This window comes from Talpa occidentalis, unplaced genomic scaffold, assembly GCF_014898055.3.
Source record: "Talpa occidentalis isolate TD23 unplaced genomic scaffold, MPIMG_talOcc4v2.1 talOcc4.15, whole genome shotgun sequence".
Lineage (NCBI taxonomy): Eukaryota > Metazoa > Chordata > Mammalia > Eulipotyphla > Talpidae > Talpa > Talpa occidentalis.
This window is the reverse complement of record NW_023601543.1, coordinates 62,581,942-62,604,524: the sequence shown is the minus strand read 5'-3', so window position 1 is coordinate 62,604,524 and position 22,583 is coordinate 62,581,942. Positions and strand designations below refer to the sequence as shown.

General features: G+C 40.6%; 1 protein-coding gene and 1 non-coding gene across 7 annotated transcripts in view; one reads left to right on the top strand and one right to left on the bottom strand.

The window, feature by feature from the left end:
• CASK (calcium/calmodulin dependent serine protein kinase) overlaps positions 1-22,583 on the bottom strand; it is a 392,726-nt gene that overhangs the window by 153,638 nt on the left and 216,505 nt on the right. The gene's annotated exons all lie outside the window — the stretch shown is intronic.
• On the top strand, positions 15,528-15,634 carry LOC119246878 (U6 spliceosomal RNA). The gene has a single exon (XR_005125616.1). It is a non-coding gene; the product is annotated as a U6 spliceosomal RNA (small nuclear RNA).

Here is a 22,583-nt window from a genome sequence, read left to right as displayed (position 1 = left end):
AAAGAAGAGTTACATGGAAGATAGCTTTACTATTCAATATAATTTAACAGTGTGGGGGAAGGAGGAAATGAAGAACTGATTTTTTCCTTAAAAGGTGAAAAATTGAAATATCTTTGAAATCCACAGTGCATAAATTACTATAGGAAAATATAAGCAATCAGTTCCTAGAGCTAGAACAGCCCCATTAGGGCCTGTGTTTAACTACAAACCAGTTTAATTCCTTTCTTCTATCACCAACCTCTACATACTATCTTTTAGCAAGTCCTAGCACTGTGCTTCCAGAAGAAATCTCAAATCTATCCACTTTTCCCCATCTTTCTGCTCAGTTTTATCCTATATACAGGCATTAGCTTCTCCCAACTATTGCAGTAGCCCTCAAACTGATAATATTGTTGCTGGCTTTGCACTGGCTAAACCATGCTCCACCCCAGAGACAGAAGATCTTACAAAAATTTAAATTAGACATGTCCTTCCTCTGCTTAAAAACCTGAATAGATTTTATTGCCGTTAGAATAATGTCCGTGTTCTACCAAGTTCTGTATAGGTTGCCACTTGGCTACTTCTCCTCCCACTATCCCCAACTTGTTCTCTACCCCTGAGCCACACTGGTTTTCTCACTCACCTTCAGATGCACCATGCTCATTACCACCTAAGAGCATTTTCCCTCACTACCCCTCTGCCTAGAGCACTATTCTCATAGATCTTCCCATGGGGAGCTCCCTTAGGGTCAGCTCAAATGTCAACTCCTCCAAGAAGCCTTCCATAACAACCCTAGATAATATCGTCTGCCTACCCACTCACTATCACATTCATTATCCTGCTTTATTTTGGGGGGTTTTATTTTTTTGTAACACTTAAAATAACTTTGCTTATTTATTGTCTGTCTCCTCCATTGAGAGACAAGCTCCCGGGAGCTGGAACCATTGTCTCTCTGATTTGCTGTTATATCATACTACCTAGAAGAATGCTTGGCACCTAGGGGGCATTCAATTAATAGTGAATGAATTGGCATGCCACACTATTTCTGACTTCTTTTTGTATATCCACTAATGTATAAATAATATAAGCTATCAATCAAATGTTTTAAGTAAGCTCTTTTCAATGCCCTCCTTAATAACATCAAGGATATTAAAACTATGAAAATCTAACTCTGAGAAATTAATTCTACCCTAGTCTACTCTGGCTCATTTATGCATCTTATCATAATTCATCAATTCAAAAAACACTTACTGAGTAATTACTAAAGGCCAGGCACTGTGCTAACCACAGGTGCATAACCCAATTGGAACCTTCAGGTTTTACCTTTGTTACCAACAGCTGAAAATTGTATACTCAATACAGCCAAACACTAATTGCGATTATATATTTAAAAAGACAGACACTTGATTTTATCAGACAGAGGGATAGAAATAATTTCTTGTTTCTTAGAAGGAGTTTTATAACAAATAGGAAGTTAGATTTTTTTTTCTATGATGAAAAACTAAGGAAGAATGACATGGAAGAAAGCTCTAGTATTCAAGTATAATTTAACTCTGTGAGGGAAGGAGGGAGCCGAGAGCTGGTTTTTCCTCAAAAGTCAAAAAATTGGAATTTCTTCAAAATCCACAGTGCATAATTTACTGAAGAAAATATAAGCCACTGGTTCCTAGAGTCAGAACAGCTCCATTAGGGCCTCTGTTTCAATGACAAACTAGTTTTGGTTTGGCCATAACATCACAGAAGTTAATAAAATTTCACAGAAGCATTGAATGTAGGAGCTAGAAGGAAACTTGTCGTTCAGGTTGTCCACTTTCCTCAAACTACACATGCGGCCACTGCAGCCAGGTCATGTTAATTGGCTTATGCAATGTTTCCAGGTAAGTTAAGGGGCCAAGTTAGAACTCAAAATCAGTTTTCCTGGCCCATAGATCTGACAGCTTGTTGTCCATGCGATTGCCTACCCAAGTGCCTCCCCATTTCCTGTTTCCTAGCTAATAAGATCCAGCTTGTTCAAGAAATAGGAGAGTCTATGATTTCAGAGAAGCCCCATTCTTTCCCTTGGGGAATAATGATTGAATTAAGTGGTCCTCTCATGGCCTTTGGTCGGTGTTGATCACTGATGAACCCATGTCCTATTTCTGGCTAGTGAGATCTAAAGGACAATCTTCTGGTAATATGTCACTTACCTTCCCTTCCAAAAATTAGACCCTCAAAAAGGAAAAAAATATCCCCTTCAGCTTCTTTTCTGCCGTGAACTCAGATGCGATGCCCAGAGATGATGCAGTTCTTTAGTAAACATAAGGCCACAAATCAATGAAATTAACATAGCAGAACTAGAGAAAGGACTGAGATAGCCAAAACCATGACAGCTACTCTCTTCCAAACTTCTTGATGAGGGAAGAAAAATAACTCCACATTTCTTTACCCCCCTGTCATCTAATTTTCCATTGCTTACTGCAGGACATGATCTGAACTCAAGCTCCATACCAGAGACTCCCAAATTGTGATCTTAGGAGCTCTACAAGGTGTATTCTTATTTCTAAAGGGTCAAGAAAAGTGGAAGGATGAAGGGAAATCAAGATAAGAATCTGCAATTATAGTTCCCTATCCCCAACTTGAAGCTGAGAAACCCTTTTGCATCTGATTCACTTATTGAACTTACACAAAAGCTTTTGCTGAAACAAAATATCCATGGTGTAGAAGCATTTTGAGATTCAACAGAGCATGCCATACACACCTATGCTTTCAATAAAACAAAACCACATCTCAAATGCCCTAGATCTCAATAGGCAAATTAGTCCCCTGGAGACTCCTTTTGTAAAGAAATGAAACACCCTTCTTTTATATAGAAATACAGATTTCACACATGGGTTTGTTTTGAATACGTTTAGCTTATCTCCCTCACAAGGAGCCTTGAAATTAGCCCTAAGACTTCACTGATCTTGCTCCGTCCATTTCCATCCATTGATTGATCCTGTCAAACAGAAACAGTGATCACCAGCCATGGTGATGTGTGTTATGGGTGTCAACTCTCTTCTTGGGAGTATATAGCAGAGAATGGTTATTAGTCTGTCTCCATAGAGAATGGGTTTTCCTGTCCACTGCAGAGCTGGGGGGCAGGAGCATTGTTTGGGGACACCTGGACTGGACACTGACTTTGATTTCTCCTCTGGAATAAGGATGCGGCCCTTACTAGGGCTGGTTGCTCATGAAGCAGGAAATTCTGATCTTTGCAAACTTTCTTAAACAGTTCATCAATTACTGATGTAAGCTCTTCCAGAATGGGTGGCATGAGCCTTAAGAGTAAAGATAAGTACAGATGCTTAAGAGTATCCTGGCAGTTGCATGCTCAGTCCCCGTCAGGAATGCAGGGGAAGGCAAAAAACTCAAACAAGCTACACTGTGTCTGCTTCTGCTGTCTAGCCCCCTCTAAAGCTTGTCTACTTAGCTTAGTTGGGAAGTTGAAGCACGTACATGCATATCAGGTACTGCTTGTGACCATCTCACATGCTCCCGACTCACATCTTACCCCATCTGTTGCTATGGCAACAAGCTTCATGCACATGTAATTTGACAGCATTTCAATTCAGCTCACTATGTGTCTGGCTGTCTGACCCAGGATCTTTCTGATGCAACAATATGGACTACCACCAAGACTTATGCACAGTAGTGCTGGAAGAGGAAGCCAGCGACCCATGGAGTAACCCTTGACCAATGGGTGATGGGAGATGATAAGTTTATCTTCTGTCTCCCAGAGAGACAATTCTGAGGGGCAACCACATGGCTCTTCAGAAGATCTCAGCAGGACTGAGCCCCAGCAGTCCCCATAAGTAACCAACTCAACAATACACACTACAAATGGCTTTCCCTCCTTCTCTGGTCCACTGTTCTCAGTCCACCACCTAGTTCCTTGGAATAATTCCCAAAATAAACTGGTCCCAAGATCTTCCTCTGGGTAAGGGAACTCATCTTACCAATATGCAACCTATGTGGAATGCCGAAGCCTCCTTTATTCCACGAAATGCTAGACCTGGGAAGGGAAGGGCTTCCTAGCATCCATATAATCTGAGTCATCATCAAAGGGCACATCCTTCTGCAGATGGCTTTTTGGGTGTTTTCAAAACATACCTCCAAATCACTTGACATTTCTCCCATTTAAGGTGGTGCTTACTGGGCAGAGTCAAAGATTCATGAGCACTTCAACCAATAGAATAGGGCAGAACTAACACAATGGTGACTTCAAGGCTGGGTCATGAAAGCCCATGCAGTATATACCGTGCTTGTCAGATCATACATTTTTGGACCTTCAGCTACTAGGTAAAAAAGCTGACTATTCTAAGGTCATCATGCTGGAGAGACTCTATGTAGGTACACTGGTGTCCAGCCCCAACTAAGCCCAGCCTTCCAGTCATCTGATCAAAGTGCCAGACATTTGAGTGAAGCTCTCTTAGATGTCTTAGACCAATCCATCCATCAACTAAACACTAACAAATGACATTCACTAAACACTACAGAAGAATCACCCAGCCAAACCATATCCAAATTCCAGACACATAAAGTCATAAAATATAATAACATGGTTGTTGTTTTAAGCCACCACACTCGGGAATCATTTGTTCAACAGCAATAACTGAATGCCCTGGAAATGGATGTCAAGCCTGCTTAAGGGATAGCACTGCTGTCTATGAGATTAAGGGAAAAGTAACTCTTGATGGAAAAGTATATTCAAGGAATCAGGGCTTCCTCAAATCTAACGTGATTTTATCTCTTAGGTCTACTCTGCCTCTACATTCTGTCAAAGTGATTAAATATTGATACCTCTAAACCTGCTGCCTCATTCTTCATTTAAATAAAACTCTGAGCATTGGTCCCTAATATCAAAGCAGCATTTCTGTGTCTGTATCCCACCCCTTTTAGAAGTCTGTGCCTACCAGAAGAGGTTTGAGAGTATCTGTGAGGGTGGGGAGCGGGGGTGGGCATTGGAAGCATTATGCCACCACATGAATAATGTTTAATGCGTTGTAATCTCAGTGTGTACACGAGGGGAGGAAAAAGGAACTGTTCAAAGGCCATCACAGGATGAAAATGCAATAATTGAGAACTAGCAGGGATTCTGAGACATAAAACAGTTGTTACTGCCTTTTATGCTTCTGTTTGTCACATTTAATAATAAGAATATTTTACATTTGTTTAATGCCTTACAGTTTAAAGAGCACTTTTATATAAATTAGCTTGCATTCTACAAACTTTCCTTGTGTGATCTCACCTACACCCATGACTTCAAGATGTATCACCTCCTCGATGAAGATAACTCCCAAATCGCCCCAATCTCTCCCCCTCCCCCCACTTGCTCTAGCTCTTTACTTTTATACTTCTAACAGCCTCGTAGAACTTTCCAAAGAAATATTCTGAAGGCACCTATTTATTACTTCAATACCTAATCCATTTGCTCCACACTGTATCACAACACACACACAGACACACACACACACACACACACACACACACGCACACACACACACACTCCACCTTTTCCACCTTCCATCTCTGTTGCCAATCTCAGATAGTGGGGACGCTGTCCTCCCATACTAGAACTTTTTTTTTTAATGATGCTATTATTTATTTATTTATTTATTTATTTATTTATTTATTTATTTTCTTACATCATTGTTAATTTTTGTACTTAAGTTCCCCTCAAAGCCACCTAGTTGTCTGAGCTGTGAGCTCTAGTTTCATAACTTCTCTCAAATACTATCCTTTCTATTCCCCCAGATGTTACCACCAGTTCAGACCCTCTTCACCCATCTAGATCCAGGTCAGCCAACTACTACAGCCCTTGGATAATATCCTCCCCACTACCTGCTGTTGTTAATCATGTTTCATTAGAATGTAGCCATGCTCAGATTATACACAACAGCAGAGCTAAGCAGTTGCAACAGAGATCTCACAGCCCTCAAAGCCTAAAAATCTGGTATTTTCCAGAAAAATTTTGCTAACTTCTGGTGCATCTAGCATACTGCTAGATAATCTGAAAGCAAAGAGACAGCCTTCAACCTTTATCTGCCCAGAGGTCTTTTCTGTCAGCAATTAGAATGTACCAAGAATCCTACCTTCGTCATGTCCAGTGTGCACCTTTATACAGTGAGAGTTTATTTTGTTGCTTTATCACAAACAGTTCCTGTTATTTAAAACTGACTTCTATAAATGAGCTTCATCCCCAGAGAACTTGTTAACTGAGCATATATCTATAATTCTGCACAGGGCATCAGAAATTCCTCAAGACTAAGTCTAGACTCCCACGACTGGAGTTGCAGGAGCTCACCAACCACCTCCCAAACCCTGCCATTATATACCGCAGCTTCCTTACCACTATTGGGATTCCAATTTTTATTTTGTATGACATTCTGAAACTTTTAAGGATACAGTTCTATTTTAATTAAATTTGGGGTCAGAAATAAATTAAAATAGCAAAATTTGTTTCCATCCATTCTTGGCCTTTTCTTAACAAATTCTATACTGGTTATAGAGAGAAATGATTTCTCTGTTTGTGTTCTATCATTACATAAATGATTACAAGCTCAGTGCCTTAAACACACACACACACACACACACACACACATTTATTATCTCACAATTCCATAGGTTAGAATTTCGGCACAGTGTGACTAGATTTTGTGCTCAGGTTCTGGCCAGTCTGGTATGAAAGTATCTACCAGAGCTGTAGTTCTCCTGTGAGGTTTTGGGGACTCTTCCAATTATATTGGAAGATGGCATAAGTAATTTCCTGGCAGTTGTCAAATGAAGTCCCCTTATTCCTGCTGACTGATGACTGGGGACCGCTCTGAGCTCCTAGAGGCCCCAGGGGCAGTTCATGTGAATGTTTGCTTTCTTCCAGGCAGCCAGCAAGTGTTTCTCTGACATTCCCTTTTGTAACCATTGGGAGAAAACTTTTGCTTGTAAAGGCTCATGTGAATAGATCAAGTCCACCCGGATAATCTTAAAGTGAACTGGTTTGAGACTTTAATTGCATCTGCAAAATCCCTTCACAACAACACCTAGATACCTAGATTACTATTTGAGTGAATAACTGGGAGAAGGTGCATGTACACTAGGGATCCAGAACCTCCAGGGACCATCTTAGAATTCTGCTGCCTGCAATTTCTCTCTCAATAACGCCAAACACTAATTTAACAAACTGCTCAATGACTTTAACTGTGTTTTCTAAAAATTATCCCTTCTGTCAGTGATTTGGGGGCAGTCAAGTTATAAGGAAACTTCAGAAGTTTTTAAAACTCCTTTCAAATCTCCCTTTTAAATAATAGCTAACACAATGTACTGTTGTGGAGGACTATGGGTACTTCGGTGGTGGGTGTGTTACTGTGACCACACGTGAGGGGGGAATCCTATACTGTCAAAACACTAACAAGGAAATAAACCAGTGGTTCTTCAATAAAAAATTAAATGAAATAAATAAATGGTAGCTAAGTTTATAGAGGTGCTTTGTGGTTTTGATTTTTGTTTTGTCTTGCAGTCACCAGCTAATTATAGCATTAACTTTTGAAATGTCTCTTCATGAGAGCTGCATCTTACAAAATCAAAAAGGCAAGGATACATTTAGCTTTACTATAGGAAAAAAACCCACTCAATATTGTCCAGGCTGGTTGATTTCATCTTCCTTTCTCTAGGTGTTGTGGTTTTTGTTTTGTTTTTTTTTTTCTTTGGGGGGAGGGTGTTTAATGGAAAATACAAAGTGTCTGGAAAAGTAATATAAACTTCTTTCCTGGCTTCACATGTTTAATAATTCCTTAGCCAGGAAACTTTTTTTTTAATTCCACCAATTTCTTTTTTGTAGTTCTCTTTATAATTGGCTAAATGTACTGCCAACATGTTTCTTATTTTTTAACTCTGGACTGAAATATTTAAGCCTCTCCCCCTTGCTTTCTCTCCTGTAAGGAACTTTATTGTGGAAATCATCATGTGGGTGATTGTAGAAAACTCATGTGTTTTTAAATTTTGACTTAATACATAAGCTTCTTTTAAAGGAGAAATATGCTTGCAGATTCCAGTATTGTTTTATTATTTGTATTATAATATACTTAAGTAGGCACAAACATAAAACTAAAACTCCTTATGCTTATCACTCTTATTCAACATACAAAAGTACAAAGACAATAACATTCTAATGATCAGTATTAATTTAATAGCATGTGTTACGTTGCTTTATAAAACATTTTATAACCACCATTGTGGAGGTTAATAGAGGAAAGATGCAGCCTTAACTGCAATTCCATATTTAATGTTTCTGTATTTTGACTTCTGTACACATAAAAGGTCATGCAAAAATAATCAATAACTTCATGGCTTTGCTTGCTAATTCAAAAATAATGAGACCATGCATGTAAATAAAACTTTTCCAGTGAACAATCATCCAATGCAGATTTTAGTTAGGCATAATGACACCGGCCAACCTCTTTCCCAGGTGGAAAGAACCACAAATAAACAGGTGCTAAGATGGAAGCCTCCTTGCAAGCAAGGAGGCCAGTGCAGCATGACAACAGTGATGGAGGAAAGAGTGGTAGAAGATGAAGTCAGAGAGTTAACTAGAGGCCTGACATTTAAGACCTTGCAGGTTCAGTAAAATGTTTGAATCTTTTTCTTGAGTGATATGGGAAGGTATTAGGAGGATTTGAGCAAAGGAAAGACATAATCTGATACACATTTTTATAGGCTCGCTGGAGCCACTCTCTGAAAAGGGGGCAATAGTGAAAGCAGAGAGACTGGTAAGGAGGCAATATCATTGAATCAGTTGTTAGTGATAAAGGTAATAAGAATTGTTTGGCCAGACCAATAACAAACCCTTGACATCTGATTGCAAAACTGGGCCAACCAGAAGGGGAGGGTGACAGAATGGGGGAGGGGGAGGAAAGGGCCCAATGGCACATGGTGGAGGATTATTGGGGCTTTGGTGGTGGGAATAGTATGAAAACACAACTGTAGGGGTTTGAACCCATAGTGGTTAAAACAGATACAATGATGTAAGCTGACTTTACTTCAATAAACATAACTGGGGAATAAAAGAGAACTGTTTGGATTTGGAGTATACGCTAGACCCTTGGATACTGTTGTTTTGCTCCACGTCAACTAGTTGATAAGGAATAAAAACAATCTCGGCCAATGTCAAACAAAACAATGTTATTTGAGGACCTGGTTCTGTTGTATGCTGTTTGCCTTAAAGTTGCAGTTTCCAAGAACCTACGGATGATGTTAAGGGAGGATTTGCTATATTCTGAAAATAGAGCTATCAAGATTTGCTGATGGATAGGATGTGCTGCAAGAAAGAAAGAACAGAGTTAGGATCAGTCTGAAGTTTGGGGCCTGAACAACTGGCTGAAAGTTTCTGCTTTCATTTTATTCACTGAAATGTTAAATATTGACAAAGGTGCTGGTTTTGGTGGTGTAGGGTAAATGAAAATTATCAGGACTTTTCCACCCTCCTGCCATTAGCATTCATGATAGAACCCTGCAGTCCTACACGTATGCCTGATGGCGGACACCTGGAGTATGGTATGGGCCTGCATAGATGGGCGAACCTGGGCTGAGAGCCTGGGCTTATAAGGGTGGCGTCGAGGGGATACCAGCAGTGGTAGAAGGAGGAAGCAGTAGCAGCAACTGTGGGAGAAGCAGCAAAGAAGCAGCGAGCATGGTCGCAGAAGCAAAGACAGCAGGGTACACCATGAGAGAACACCAGAGCCCAGAAAGAGGGAAGATTCACTCAGGGTTGGGAGGCCTCCTGGCCCCCAGTCCCCCTGCCTGTTGTGTACCTGGTTGCCACACTAAAAATGTTGTGAAAAGCTCAATAAAAGCCTGAAAAGCCACTGAGGGCTCCAGAACTCTCCTTTACTTGTCTGCCCGGATCATAGAGTTCCTGCTCCGTGCCTTGCTGGCACTACAGGTGGGAATGAAAATCAGAGGTTGTTTTAGACATGCTAAATTTGAGATCCCTATTGGACTTTAAAGATTTGAATATACATTGGAGGCTTAGAATAATATCTGGAATAAAGGAATCATTCAATCCATTTAGATATTATTATTCAAATGGAGATATCAAATAGGCAGTTAGATGTGTCTGCAGTTTGACAAAAAATTCTGGTATTAAAAGATACTAGATTGAATGAAATCAGTTAGCAATGATGTGTAGAAAGAGATTGTAGGGTCAGGAAAGGACACGGTGCAGGTTTTCTGATCCAGCAGACCCGGTAAAGGAGGAGTCAGAGTCCTCAGTGGCATTTTGCAGGCTTTTATTGGGATTTACCAGGTACATGGCAGGCAGGGGTGCTAGGGGGGCCGGGAGGCTGGCAGGCCTCCCAGCCCCCAGCAAGTCTTCACTCTATCTGGGCTCTCCGGCGTTCTCTGCTTCTCTCTCGGCTTCTGTTCATTCTTGGCTTCTGCTAGGCTTCTCTTTCGGCTTCTACTCGCGTCCCCGTGACGCCGCCCTTAAAAGCCCAGTCTTAGCCCAGGTGAATCCCATCTACCTATGCCTACACCCCACTCCAGGTGCCCGCCATCAGGCATGCATTCAGGACCGCAGGGTTCCGTCATCTATCCTGATGGTGGGAGGGCAGAAAAGCCTGACATTTTTCCTTACCCCACAGAGATGGAATCAAGTTGGCAAACTCAGCCCTGAAGCCATTCAGAGTTTAGAGGTTGGCCAGACTAGGAAGGTCAGGAACAGAGGATCCAAAGGGAGCAGTCAGTGAAATAAGAGGGAAATCAGGAAATGATGGTATCCCCACAAATAAGTGAGGAAAGTGTTTCAAACAAAGAATGATCCCATGCCCAAGAATGAACTATGCCCATTGCTGCAGATGGGCCACATGAAGTAATGTGGACATATGAGAAGGCCAGACAAATGCAGTATGCATGAAGTACTAGGACGAATGAAGAGAAAAGATGAGTTGGGGAAAATAGACAACTTTTGATAAAAATGGAGCAGAAAAGGGCCTCCCTGGTGGCGTAGGCGGTTGAGCGCAGCACTGTGAAACTGTCCGCAGCTTCTGCAGTGCTGGTTCGATCCCCGCCGGCCTCGGAGCAGCCCACATGGCGAGCAAACCTCTCCTGTCTCGCCTGATGCTCCCCTCAGCAGTGTATTTTGTCAGTCTGCCTGTTCTGTTCCCCTCTCTATCTCCGGTGAATCCTCTCACTCTCCCACGCATCTAGCCTGTATCCCGGCTCTTGTATAAGTAAAATAAATCAGACATAAGACCTGAAACCATAAAATACATAGAAGAAAATATAGGTGAAACACTACATGACATGCACCTCAAAGACATCTTTACAGACACACCACCCAAAGCAGTGATAGTGAAGGCAAAGATAATCAGCTGGGACTACATCAAATTAAAGAGCTTCTGCACAGCAAAAGAGACAATATTCAAAACACAGAGACACCCCACCAACTGGGAGAACATTTTTGCACCCAGCACTAATGATAAAGGACTGATCACAAAAATCTGCAAAGAACTGATGAGACTCAACGAAAACAAAGAAAATAATCCAGTCAAAAAATGGGCAGAAGAGCTAAAAAGAAACTTCTCTGAAGAGGAAATGCAAATGGCCAACAGGCATATGAAAAAAATGTTCAACATCACTTGTAATCAGGGAAATGCAAATCAAAACTACAATGAGATATCATCTTACACCAGTGAGAATGGCACATATTAAAACAACTAGCAACAACAAATGTTGGCGAGGTTGTGGAGAAAAGGGAACTCTCCTGCACTGCCGGTGGGAGTGCAAACTGGTCCAACCACTATGGAAAGCGGTGTGGAGATTTCTTGACCTGCTAAACATAGAGCTTCCATATGACCCAGCAATTCCACTCCTAGGTATTTACCCAAATGACACAGAAACAGTAATACCAAAGGACACCTGCACGCCTATGTTTATAGCAGCACTATTTACAATAGCTAAGCTATGGAAGCAACCCAAATGCTCAAAAATAGATGACTGGATCAAGAAGATGTGGTACATATACACCATGGAATATTACTCAGCATTCAAAAAAGATAAACTCATGCAGTTTGCAGCAACATGGATGGAGCTAGAAGGGATCATGTTCAGCGAAATAAGCCAGAAAGAAAAAGAAAAATATCGGATGGTCTCACTCATAGCAGGAATTTAGAAAACCTAAATAAGAGACCAGGAAAAAGACTAATCAATGCAAAGTAAAAATCAAAATCAACAAGCAACTATAAACCAGAGACACACTACCGGGGGGAGAGGGGGCAGGGAAAGGAAGGACTAGAGTTAAAATAAGGGGGAGGGGGTGCAATTGTATGGGGAATATAACCAAAATGAAAATGCATGCATTGTGCAAAGATGAAAAAAGATGTAAGAATTATATAAAATAAAATATTTAAATAAAAAAATGAAATTCAAGGAATTAAAAACTTAAAAATAAATAAATAAAATAAATCTTTAGAAAAAATGGAGCAGAAAAGGGATGGCAGCTGAAGAGCAATGTGAGTCAAGACACGGTACATTTAAGATGGAAAATGGGGCCTATGTGTTTTTATGTCAGTGGGACATAAACAACAAGAATGTTTTTATTTTATTTTCAATGACAGCACAAGAGGAAAGGGGAAAGTGGATGTAAAAGGGATGCCCTTGAGTAGGTAAGAAGGAGTGTAATTCAGTGCAAGGAAGAATTGGACTTAGGAACGTCAGCACGTCACCATTGTAACAAAAAGAGGGGGTTTTATGTGCATTTATATTGGTGGAAGAAAATACGGAAGTTTCCTAATAGCTTATGTTTTCTCAGCTATGGAACAGGTTATCATTCAAGAGTGAAAGTGGGGAAAAGGTGTTGGAGGAGCAAGGTGAAGGCAGGAAATGGGAAATGTGGGTCGTAGGCAGAATTGAACTCACTTGAGGTTGGTGGTGATGAATTTAAAGTGAAACTATCCAGTTTGATTCTAAGATTTTCTTGCAGCTTCCATCAGCTGCTCAGCACAGAGCTGGGAGTAGGTAGGTGTACCTTGACTAGTACTTTCATTAGCTCTAGAGGATGTTGTGTTGCGCTGGCTGGATTTCCCCATCAGGACTAACACACCACTCCCTGCTGCCGAGTGTTGAAGGCCAACAACTCTCAACTGAATCACTCTTCAGGGACTGTCTTCAGCAGAAGGGAGCTATTTAGAGCCCACTTCACAGGGCTTCCCACACCTAATCACTAGTCAATGAAAGGAGTTTGTAAAAAGCCCAATCACCTTATCCCAGGGTGGGACAGTTGGAAAGTACATCCCAGCTCTTCAGCATACCCCTTAGGATCACTTGAAGCCTCTCCTGCAAATGGATTGCAGTTCAACTTTTTCTGCCCAATCCTGCTTCTCTCACCCCTCCATGTGATGTGACTGAAAGCACTCCCCCATAAACCTTTTCCACACTTTCAGTCTACTTCTCAGAGATCCTGACTTCAGACACCAGGTTTGTGGTTTCACCAAATCATCATGATGGAGGAAGAGAGGGGTAAGGGAATTGAAGACTTAGGCAAAGGGAAGGGGCTTTAATCATATGATAAGTTCTAATCAAGGTTTATATGGACATATAAGGAGATGAAAGGGGGGTACAGTCAATACATTGGAGGTCTTGGTGGATGATAAAAGAGTTTTTGAGTAGATGTAGTTGAAGAAATAAGCTAAGAGCAAAGGAGATAGTAAAGAGAGAAATGTTTGAGACTGAGAAATTAAAAAGGCAAAGTCATTGAATGTGACTGTGACAAAATGTGACTGAGGCAAACTAGAAGGCCTAATGAAAATTATGGAACCCCAACCCTGAAATGAATCCCATATCTTATCTCCTTCTAACCGAGATAGAAGTTATAGTCTCATATTTTATATAGATCTAGTCTTATATTTTATTTAATCTAGTCTAATCTTATATTTTATCTAATCTTAACATTCTACAGGTGAGTGAAGTAGAACCTGAAACGCATCAATGAATTTCCCAAGATCATGCAACTACCCTAAAGTAAAAGCCAAGTTCCTCAATTTCCAGTGATAAAGGGTGGGTTTCTCCATATAATGGACAATAATAAATGACATAATAATATAATTGACAAAGGATAACAGTGGCTACCTCATACTTCACCAAGATTTAGGTGATCATATTCTATATTGTAAAGGGCAGGAAATGGACACAGAGCAGGTTTTCTAATATCCAGCAGACTGGGTAAAGGAGGAGTCAGAGTCCTCAGTGGCTTTTTGCAGGTCTTTTATTGGGATTTACCCGGTACACAGCAGGCAGCGGGGCTGGGAGGCTGGAGGTCCTCCCAGCCCCCAGCACTCTTCACTTTATCTGGGCTCTCCGGCCTTCTCTCAGCTTTTGCTTCTCTTGCTTCTCTCTCGGCTTCTGCTGGTGTCCCTGTGACGCTGCCCTTAAAAGCCCAGTCTCAGCCCAGGTGAATCCCATCTACCTATGCCCACACCCTGCTCCAGGTGGCCGCCAACAGGCATGCATTCAGGACCACAAGGATCCATCATCTATCCTGATGGTAGGAGGGCAGAAAAGCCTGACATTTTCTTTACCTACATATATTTTTTCCCATTTTTATCCCAGTTGTTTACTTCACCAAGATTTAGGTGATAATATTCTATATTTTCTTTCCCATTTTTATCCCAGTTGTTTACCTGTTAGAACAATCTCAGTGGCGGGGTGAGCGGAGGGTAAGTAGTTTAATGAAAGAATTGTCTCTGCCTATGGAGCTCACACATAATACTCCCAGTCATAATATACACCTAATTCCACACCTACACATCTTTTTCAAAGCGTTTCAAAAAATGGTATTTTTAAAATAACTAAGTCATTTAATTATTTGATGTGATATATCTCCATTTGCTGCCTGTACCCATTTGATTTTTTCTTCTATGTACAGTCATGATTTAGTCCATCATTGTTAGGAAAAACTCTGCTATGTAAGTTCAACTTCCAGATAACCAAAAGATAACTGTTTGACAAACAAGGTATGGGGCCTCAGCTAGAAGCTTGCCTGGTTCTCCATGATGGCACATGACAAAACCAGTCACGAAGCCCTATGTGGGGAGCAGGAACAAGTCTTTATTATGAGGCAGCAGGAGATACCCAGGCAGCACAACGGTAGTGTCCAGCAGCCACAGACTCCTAGGCTCCTGCCTTAGCAATGGTCCCCAGCTTGTCAGTGGGGTGTCAGTGAGTGGCCAGCAAGAGGCCATGAGAGGGCCCCGAAGTGAGCCCTATTAGCTTTTATATTATTTATAGACAAACCCAGCACAGGGCCAAGTTTAGGCCTAGTTTACAGAAGTACACACGTACTTCTGGATCACACATGCAAACCATACATCAAGGTTACATGTTATTTACAGCGCTCTGCTCAGGCAGACGACATCTCAAGGCTACATGTTATCTACTAGGCCACCTGTGCTGGAGCGTCACTGGCGGAAAACAGCCTGAGAAACTGTGAGAAAACTATATTTTCCCACAAGCCCTACACAAAGTTTAAAAGTGAAAGATTTGTGCTCGCTTCGGCAGCACATATACTAAAATTGGAACGATACAGAGAAGATTAGCATGGCCCCTGCGCAAGGATGACACGCAAATTCGTGAAGCGTTCCATATTTTTAACAAAGAGAAACCCCACCAACTGGGAGAACATTTTTGCACCCAACACTAATGATAAAGGACTGATCACAAAAATCTGCAAAGAGCTGACGAGACTCAAAAACAACAAAGAAAATAATCCAGTCAAAAAAATGGGCAGAAGAGCTAAAAAGAAACTTCTCTGAAGAGGAAATGCAAATGGCCACAGGCATATGAAAAAATGTTCAACATCACTTGTCATCAGGGAAATGCAAATCAAAACTACCAGGAGATACCATCTAACACCAGTGAGAATGGCACATATTAAAAAAACTAGCAACAACAAATGTTGGCGAGGGTGTGGAGAAAAAGGAACTCTTCTGCACTGTTGGTGGGAGTGCAAACTGGTCCAACCACTGTGGAGAGCTGTGTGGAGATTTCTGGACCTACTAAACATAGAACTTCCATATGATCCAGCAATTCCACTCCTAGGTATTTACCCAAAAGACACAGAAACATCAATTCCAAAGAGCACCTGCACCCTATGTTTACAGCAGCACTGTTTACAATAGCTAAGCTTTGGAAACAACCCAAATGCCAAAAATAGATGACTGGATCAAGAAGATGTGGTACCTATATACCATGGAATATTACTCAGCATTCAAAAAGAATAAACACATGCAATTTGTAGCAACATGGATGGCGCTGGAAGGGATCATGCTCAGCGAAATAAGCCAAAAAGAAAAAGAAAAATACCGGATGGTCTCACTCATAGCAGGAATCTAGAAAACTTAAATAAGGGACCAGGAAATGAAATAACTTTAAGAAAGTGAAAATCAAATCAACAAAAAACTATGAACCAGAGACACTTTTAGGGGGGCGGGGGCGGGAGGGAGGGATTGGGGTCAGAATGGGGGGGGGGCAATTGTATGGGGAATAAAACAATAAAATTTATTATTTAAAAAAAAAAGAAACATAAAAAAAGAATATATATAATGAGTAATTTAAGCTGAGACTCTAAACAAAATACAACATGTTGTATCAAGCAGCTAAAAAAAAAATAAAAAATAAAAGTGAAAGATTTGGCGATCTGAAGAGAAACTAGAGTATACAAACAAGGTTTTAAATGGAATATTTATTTTTTGTGTGTGAGTTTTACACACATGTATGTATTTTACTCATTCTTCTTCATTTTTGGTCCAATGTTTGATTTCTCCTCTCAGGTGTAGTCCCCGTAGAATTCCTATGACCAAATCAAATATACAACAATCTCCCCTACTTCAAAAAGAGATACTAAATGGAATTGCATATTTTCATCACTGAAAGTCACCACAGCAGCATAGCTGACCATGCAGAGTAAGAGAGTGATGTCCTCTTTACTAAATGGTACAATCTGAATGGTAGCTTGGGCCCATCTCCACAGCTCTCTTCACATCCTTGGAGACCGGCAATCTCTTTTTTCCTGGTTCCAGGTTGTAGCTCCTTCTACTCACCACCGATAGCAGCTTATATTTGCTTATTTTTAATCACCCATGTGCAAAAAAACCATGTAACCAAATATGCTTTAAAAACAAAATGGGCTTGTCCACATTGACTGTGTAATAACTATTTCGATTACATGGAAATATATTTGGTATAATTCGAAGGTGAAAGCTGAAATATTTCAGAAAGTAAGACAAACTTGCATGGTAGACCTTGTAAGTGTTTGCTATACAAGGAGTCAAAATACTTGTAGCAAAGTGGATTCATAGATGGTTACCTCATAGCTAACTGGCAATGTTATACAATATATCAAAGACAGACATCTGATGAACAAAGATTAGATCTACTGAGTTTAAAAAGGTTTTTGCTCAGTTGGGATCACCTCAAAATCTATGCCTTCATATTAAAGATCTTCTTAGATTATTATGTTTATATTGTTAATTCTTCGGGGAAATGCCTTAATGGAAACTCTCTGTTCCAAGGATGGTATCTTGATCTATCTGGGACTTAGGGAACCTCAAAAATCTATTCCAATGGCCCCATCTTAAAAATCTGGAAATTGAAATATGGGATAGTAAAAGCTTTATCCAAGGTCACAGAGCAAAGTTTCATAGATGAGACTGAACCTGGAGCTTCCAGACCATTCCCATGTCCTTTCCTTGCTTGTACATTGGACTTCTCGTCTCCTGGACCGCATAGCTTTGAGCAGAGTTTCTCAAACTTTAGCTTCAACAACCGAGTCACCTGGAGACTTTGTTAAATGTGTAGCTTGTTTCAAAGCCCCCCACCCCCAGAAGTTCTGATTTAGTGGGCTTTAGATGGGACTCTGGAATTTTAACAAGTTCCCAGGTGAGGTTGCTGTTGGTGTCTAGGACCACACTTGAAGAATGCGCCTTAGATGGTAGGGAGCCAAGTAAAGTGTTGTTTTATTCCAGAATGTGGCAACTGAACAAAATTTTCATTCAGGCTCTTTCCCTGGAATTACCAAAATGAAAATAAAACTCTAAAAGACTGGTTAATATTAAGGCATAGTGTTTGAGGCAATCCCAATTGAGCAAAATCTTTCAATTGAGTAGATTTAAATTATCACAGTAAATATCCAGTAGGTATATTTTTTTCTAACATGGCAGTCTGATAATTAAGCATGATTCTCATTGGAAACAGAGAATGGAAGATAGTACTCATTAATATTGACAGGCTGTTGCCCTATGGAAAAATAAAGTAGGATTTCTATCATATTTAAAGTAAGAAAATGCTTTGATTATTTGGTATTAAACATAATCCCAAACCAAAGTATTTTTTACCTGACCAGTAATAGATGTAATAATTCTGGAATAGGTTATTTGAAATCCTAGGGTAAAAAAAAAATGTTTTCTGCTGCATAATTATATATATTTGCTCAAACAAATCTTCCAAGAAACTCCTTCCACCTGAGCCTGTTTTATCCCTGGTCTAGATAAGCACTTCTCACATTTGGAAGGCATTCAAATCACGTAGGGATCTGGTAAAACTGCAGATTCTAACTCAGTGGGTCAAAAGTGGAACCCAAGATTCTGCATTTCTAATAAGCTCCCAGATTCAGTCTCTCTACTGTCAGTCTATGGACTCCACTTTGACTACAAAGCATCTACACAGCTCTGCTACTACAAGCCATCAAGGCTTGCATTATAGCCACATTCTCCAGAACCTACTACTCCCTCTTTCATTGTTATCTACTACTATCTGATGGACATCAACCCGAGGGCACCAGCAAGTGAGGAACCACTGTGCCTGAGCTAGAAAATAGTGTGGGACTTCCCAGGGCCCACCAGCACGGCTCACAGAAGCACTCAATGCAACTGCAAGTGCCATGTTTTGCTTCCCCTTTGCATTCCTTTTTGTGGCTCCCAGCTTGGCCAGGGACAGATTTCTATTAAAGCCTATTAACTCATTCCCCTGTGATACTTTGTGCACCTCTACCTGAACATAGCCTCAGCTTATTTGCTCTCAGACAATAGACTGCCTGTTCATTCCTCTGGGTTGTCACCCTCTTTCTAGGTCATGACTCATGGTTTTGTTTCACAAAGCAAAAGGCTAGAACCCCAGTGAGCTTTCACAACGGTTAGGATGGGTGCTGGACAATTGTGCTGGCTCTATCACCCTCCTGGGGTTCTCTGGGAGCACCAAAAGCCTCGTGTTCATCACACCGCAACCCTTCAAGAGTGGTTCTCTGTAGGGTAAATGAGATTAATCAGACTTTTTAATAGGTCCTCCTGCCATTAGCCTTTAGGCCAGAACCTACGGTCTTGAACTCCTCCCATGATTCTGGACACATAGGAACAGGGAGCAGGCTGTGCACATGTGTAAGTGCACACACTTGGGCCTAGAATGGAGGGGATAAAAAGGTGGCATCACTCTGTGCTGATGCATGATTGCAAGAGGCTATGAGGAGACTATGGGACATCATGAGACTAACAGGGAACTCCAGAGATAGTCTGAGGCCAAAAGACAAGCAAGCAAGCAAGCAAGCACAAAGATTAGTAGGGGGCTTGTAGGCTGGGTTGCCTCCTGGGCCTCCAGGCCCCCTGCCTGCCACAACACTCATTTCCCAATTCTTACTCTTCCCTGCAACCCACCCCGCCCCCAAATTTTCACATCTCTGAAGAAGTCATTATCTTAGCTAGAAATAATAACAGTTTAACATAATTCAGCACTAAATATGTGCCAAGCACTTTATAATATTATCTAAGATCTTCGTGACTAACCCACAATATAAGAATTTAAAATTACCTTTTATTTCAATTTATCTAAACTAAAACTGTTTATAGAAAGAAATAGTAAATTGGGCCCAGGCTCTGTAGAAAACAATGCCCTCCCCATGATGCCCACCAAGATAAACTCATTGGGGAAACAATCAACATGTATGGCATATGCAAATAGCTAGAAATTCATTAATTAAAAATAATAAATTAAATTCCTCACATCATAGAGAGTTATAAGTTGCCAATTGATAAATGACCTATAAATAACAAATACATATTTTAAATTATAAGAAAATATAGAGTGATTATAATCTGAGTAGGCAAAGCCCTTTTATAAAAGATTCAAACAGCAGTAACAATAAGAAAAAATCCATATATTTGACTACAGGTAAATTTCAAACTTCTATATGGCAAAAAACACTATAAGCAGTGTTAAAAAAATTTAAAGACTGGGAAAAAGTATTTGCAATAAATATAACAGTAAAATATTAATAACCAGTGTAGAGAACTCTTTCAATTAACTAGGAAAGACAAAAGAGCATAATAGACAAAACAGACAAAGATGAAAAATGGTCATTTAATAGAAGATGAAATATTTAAAAATCAATAATTAAATATATAGAGAGTTCATCTTCACTGATAATCATGGGGAAATAATATTTTTATGAGCTATCATTATCAACCATAAGTTTGCCAAATTTCAAGTTAGACAACATCAAATGTTGACTAAGTTGTGGGGCAATAGGTACTATCATCCTTTGCCTGCAGGTACAAGTTGATCCAAAAATAGCATTCCTTGGTATTTACCCAAATGAAAAGAGAATTTATGTCCACACAGATATATAAGCAGCTTTATTTCTAATTGCCAAAAACTTGGAAGCAACTAAGATGTCCTTCAGTAGGTGAATGGATAAACTGGTCCATCCAGACAATGGAGTATTATTCAATGCTTAAAAGAAATATACTATCAAACTATGGAAAGACATGGAGAAAACTTAAAAGCATGTTACTAAGTAAAAGAAGCTAATCCAGGAAAATCTATATATTGTATGATTCCAACTATATGAAATACTAATAGATGCAATAATTCTATAATAATAACTAGGGGGGAAAAAGATCAGGGCCTCCCTGGTGGCCTAGGGATTAAGTCTCAGGGCTATCCCCCCCAAAGGCCTGAGTTCAATCCCCGGCCAGGGAGCTAACCCACATGCGCAGCAACTCTCGTCTCACCCACTGCTCCCTCAGCAGTGTATTTCAGTAAATCTGCCTGTTCTGCCCCCCACGCTATCTCTAGTGAATCCTCTCACCCCACACACACACACCTCTGACCTATACCCAGTTCTTCTATGCAAAAATAAATAAAAATTTTTAAAAAGACCAATAATTGCCAGGAGTTTAGGAAGAAAGGAGTTGAATATTTCAAACATGAGGGTTTTCAGGCAGTGAAACTACTCTGTATGATACCAACATGGTCCATACATTTCATTATACATTTGTGAAAACCCATACAATGTGCAACATCAAAAGGCTATACCCTAATGTAATGAAGGAAACCTAATATAAAGTATGGACTTTGGGTGGTAGTGATGTGTCAGTACAGGTTTATTAATTGAAACAAATGTACCACTCTGGTGTGGAATGTTGATGTTGGGGAGGCTGTGCCTGTGTGGGGGGACAGAAGATATATGGGAACTCTTGCTGCTCAATTTTTTTGTGAACCTAAAATTGTTAGAAAAACAAAATCCTACTTTAGAAAAAAGAACATATACACAAAAAATCCTTTATATTTATTTTGATTGCATTAATTAAGCTGTTCAGAAAACATCTATGAAACATCAACTGTGTGTCTGGCCCAGTTCCAGGTGCTGGGGACAGAGTGGTAAGCAAGTCTTTGAGATCCTAACATGTTCTATATTCACGGGCTTTATATCTCCTAGGAAGAAGCAGTACATAAACAAATGTACACAAAAATAATACCCCACAGCAATAAATGCTGCAATGAAAACAGGATGATAAAGTCAAATGTGAATGGGAGCTATTTCAATCCGGATGGTCAGAAAAGCCTGAGATGTGAGTGATAAATGATGCAGGCAGCCACGTGGAGCTGAGGACAGAGTCCAGCCATTCAGAGGGAACGGCTGGTGCCAAGGCCCTCCTAGAGGGAGAGAAAGCTTCATTTTTCTTAGAGCAGCAAAGAGAAGCCTAGTCTTGTGAGCTCAGCAGTGAGTGAGTCATCACAATAAGGACAGAGAAACAGGCAGTGTTCAGACCAGATCATTCAGGAGAGTGGAAAAGGATGACAGTGAGGAAAAGGAGGTGTTTAAAGGAAGAAGTGACAGGACCTGAACTGTTTTAAAATACCACTCTGCAGTGTGGAGAAAGGGCCCCAAAGGAGCAAGAGCAGAAGCTGTTAGACCAGTTAGGAAGGTACTGGAGTGTCCCAGGGAGCGAAGATGGTGAAGAGACCCGGATGGCAGTAGAAGGACGCAGAGATGTAGGAGTGTTGTGTTTCAAAGGTAAAGTCAACAGGATTGCTGAGGACTGCGTGTGTGTGAGGTGTGTGTATTATATTGTAGGGGCAGGACTGGGCACAGTGCAGGTTTTCTGATCCCATGCAGACCGGGTAAAGGAGGAGTCAGAGTCCTCAGTGGTTTTTTGCAGGTCTTTTATTTGGGTTCACCAGGCTATGGCAGGCAGGGGTGCTGACTGGGGGCTGGGAGGCTGGCAGGCCTCCCAGCCCCCAGCAAGTCTTCACTCTATCTGGGCTCT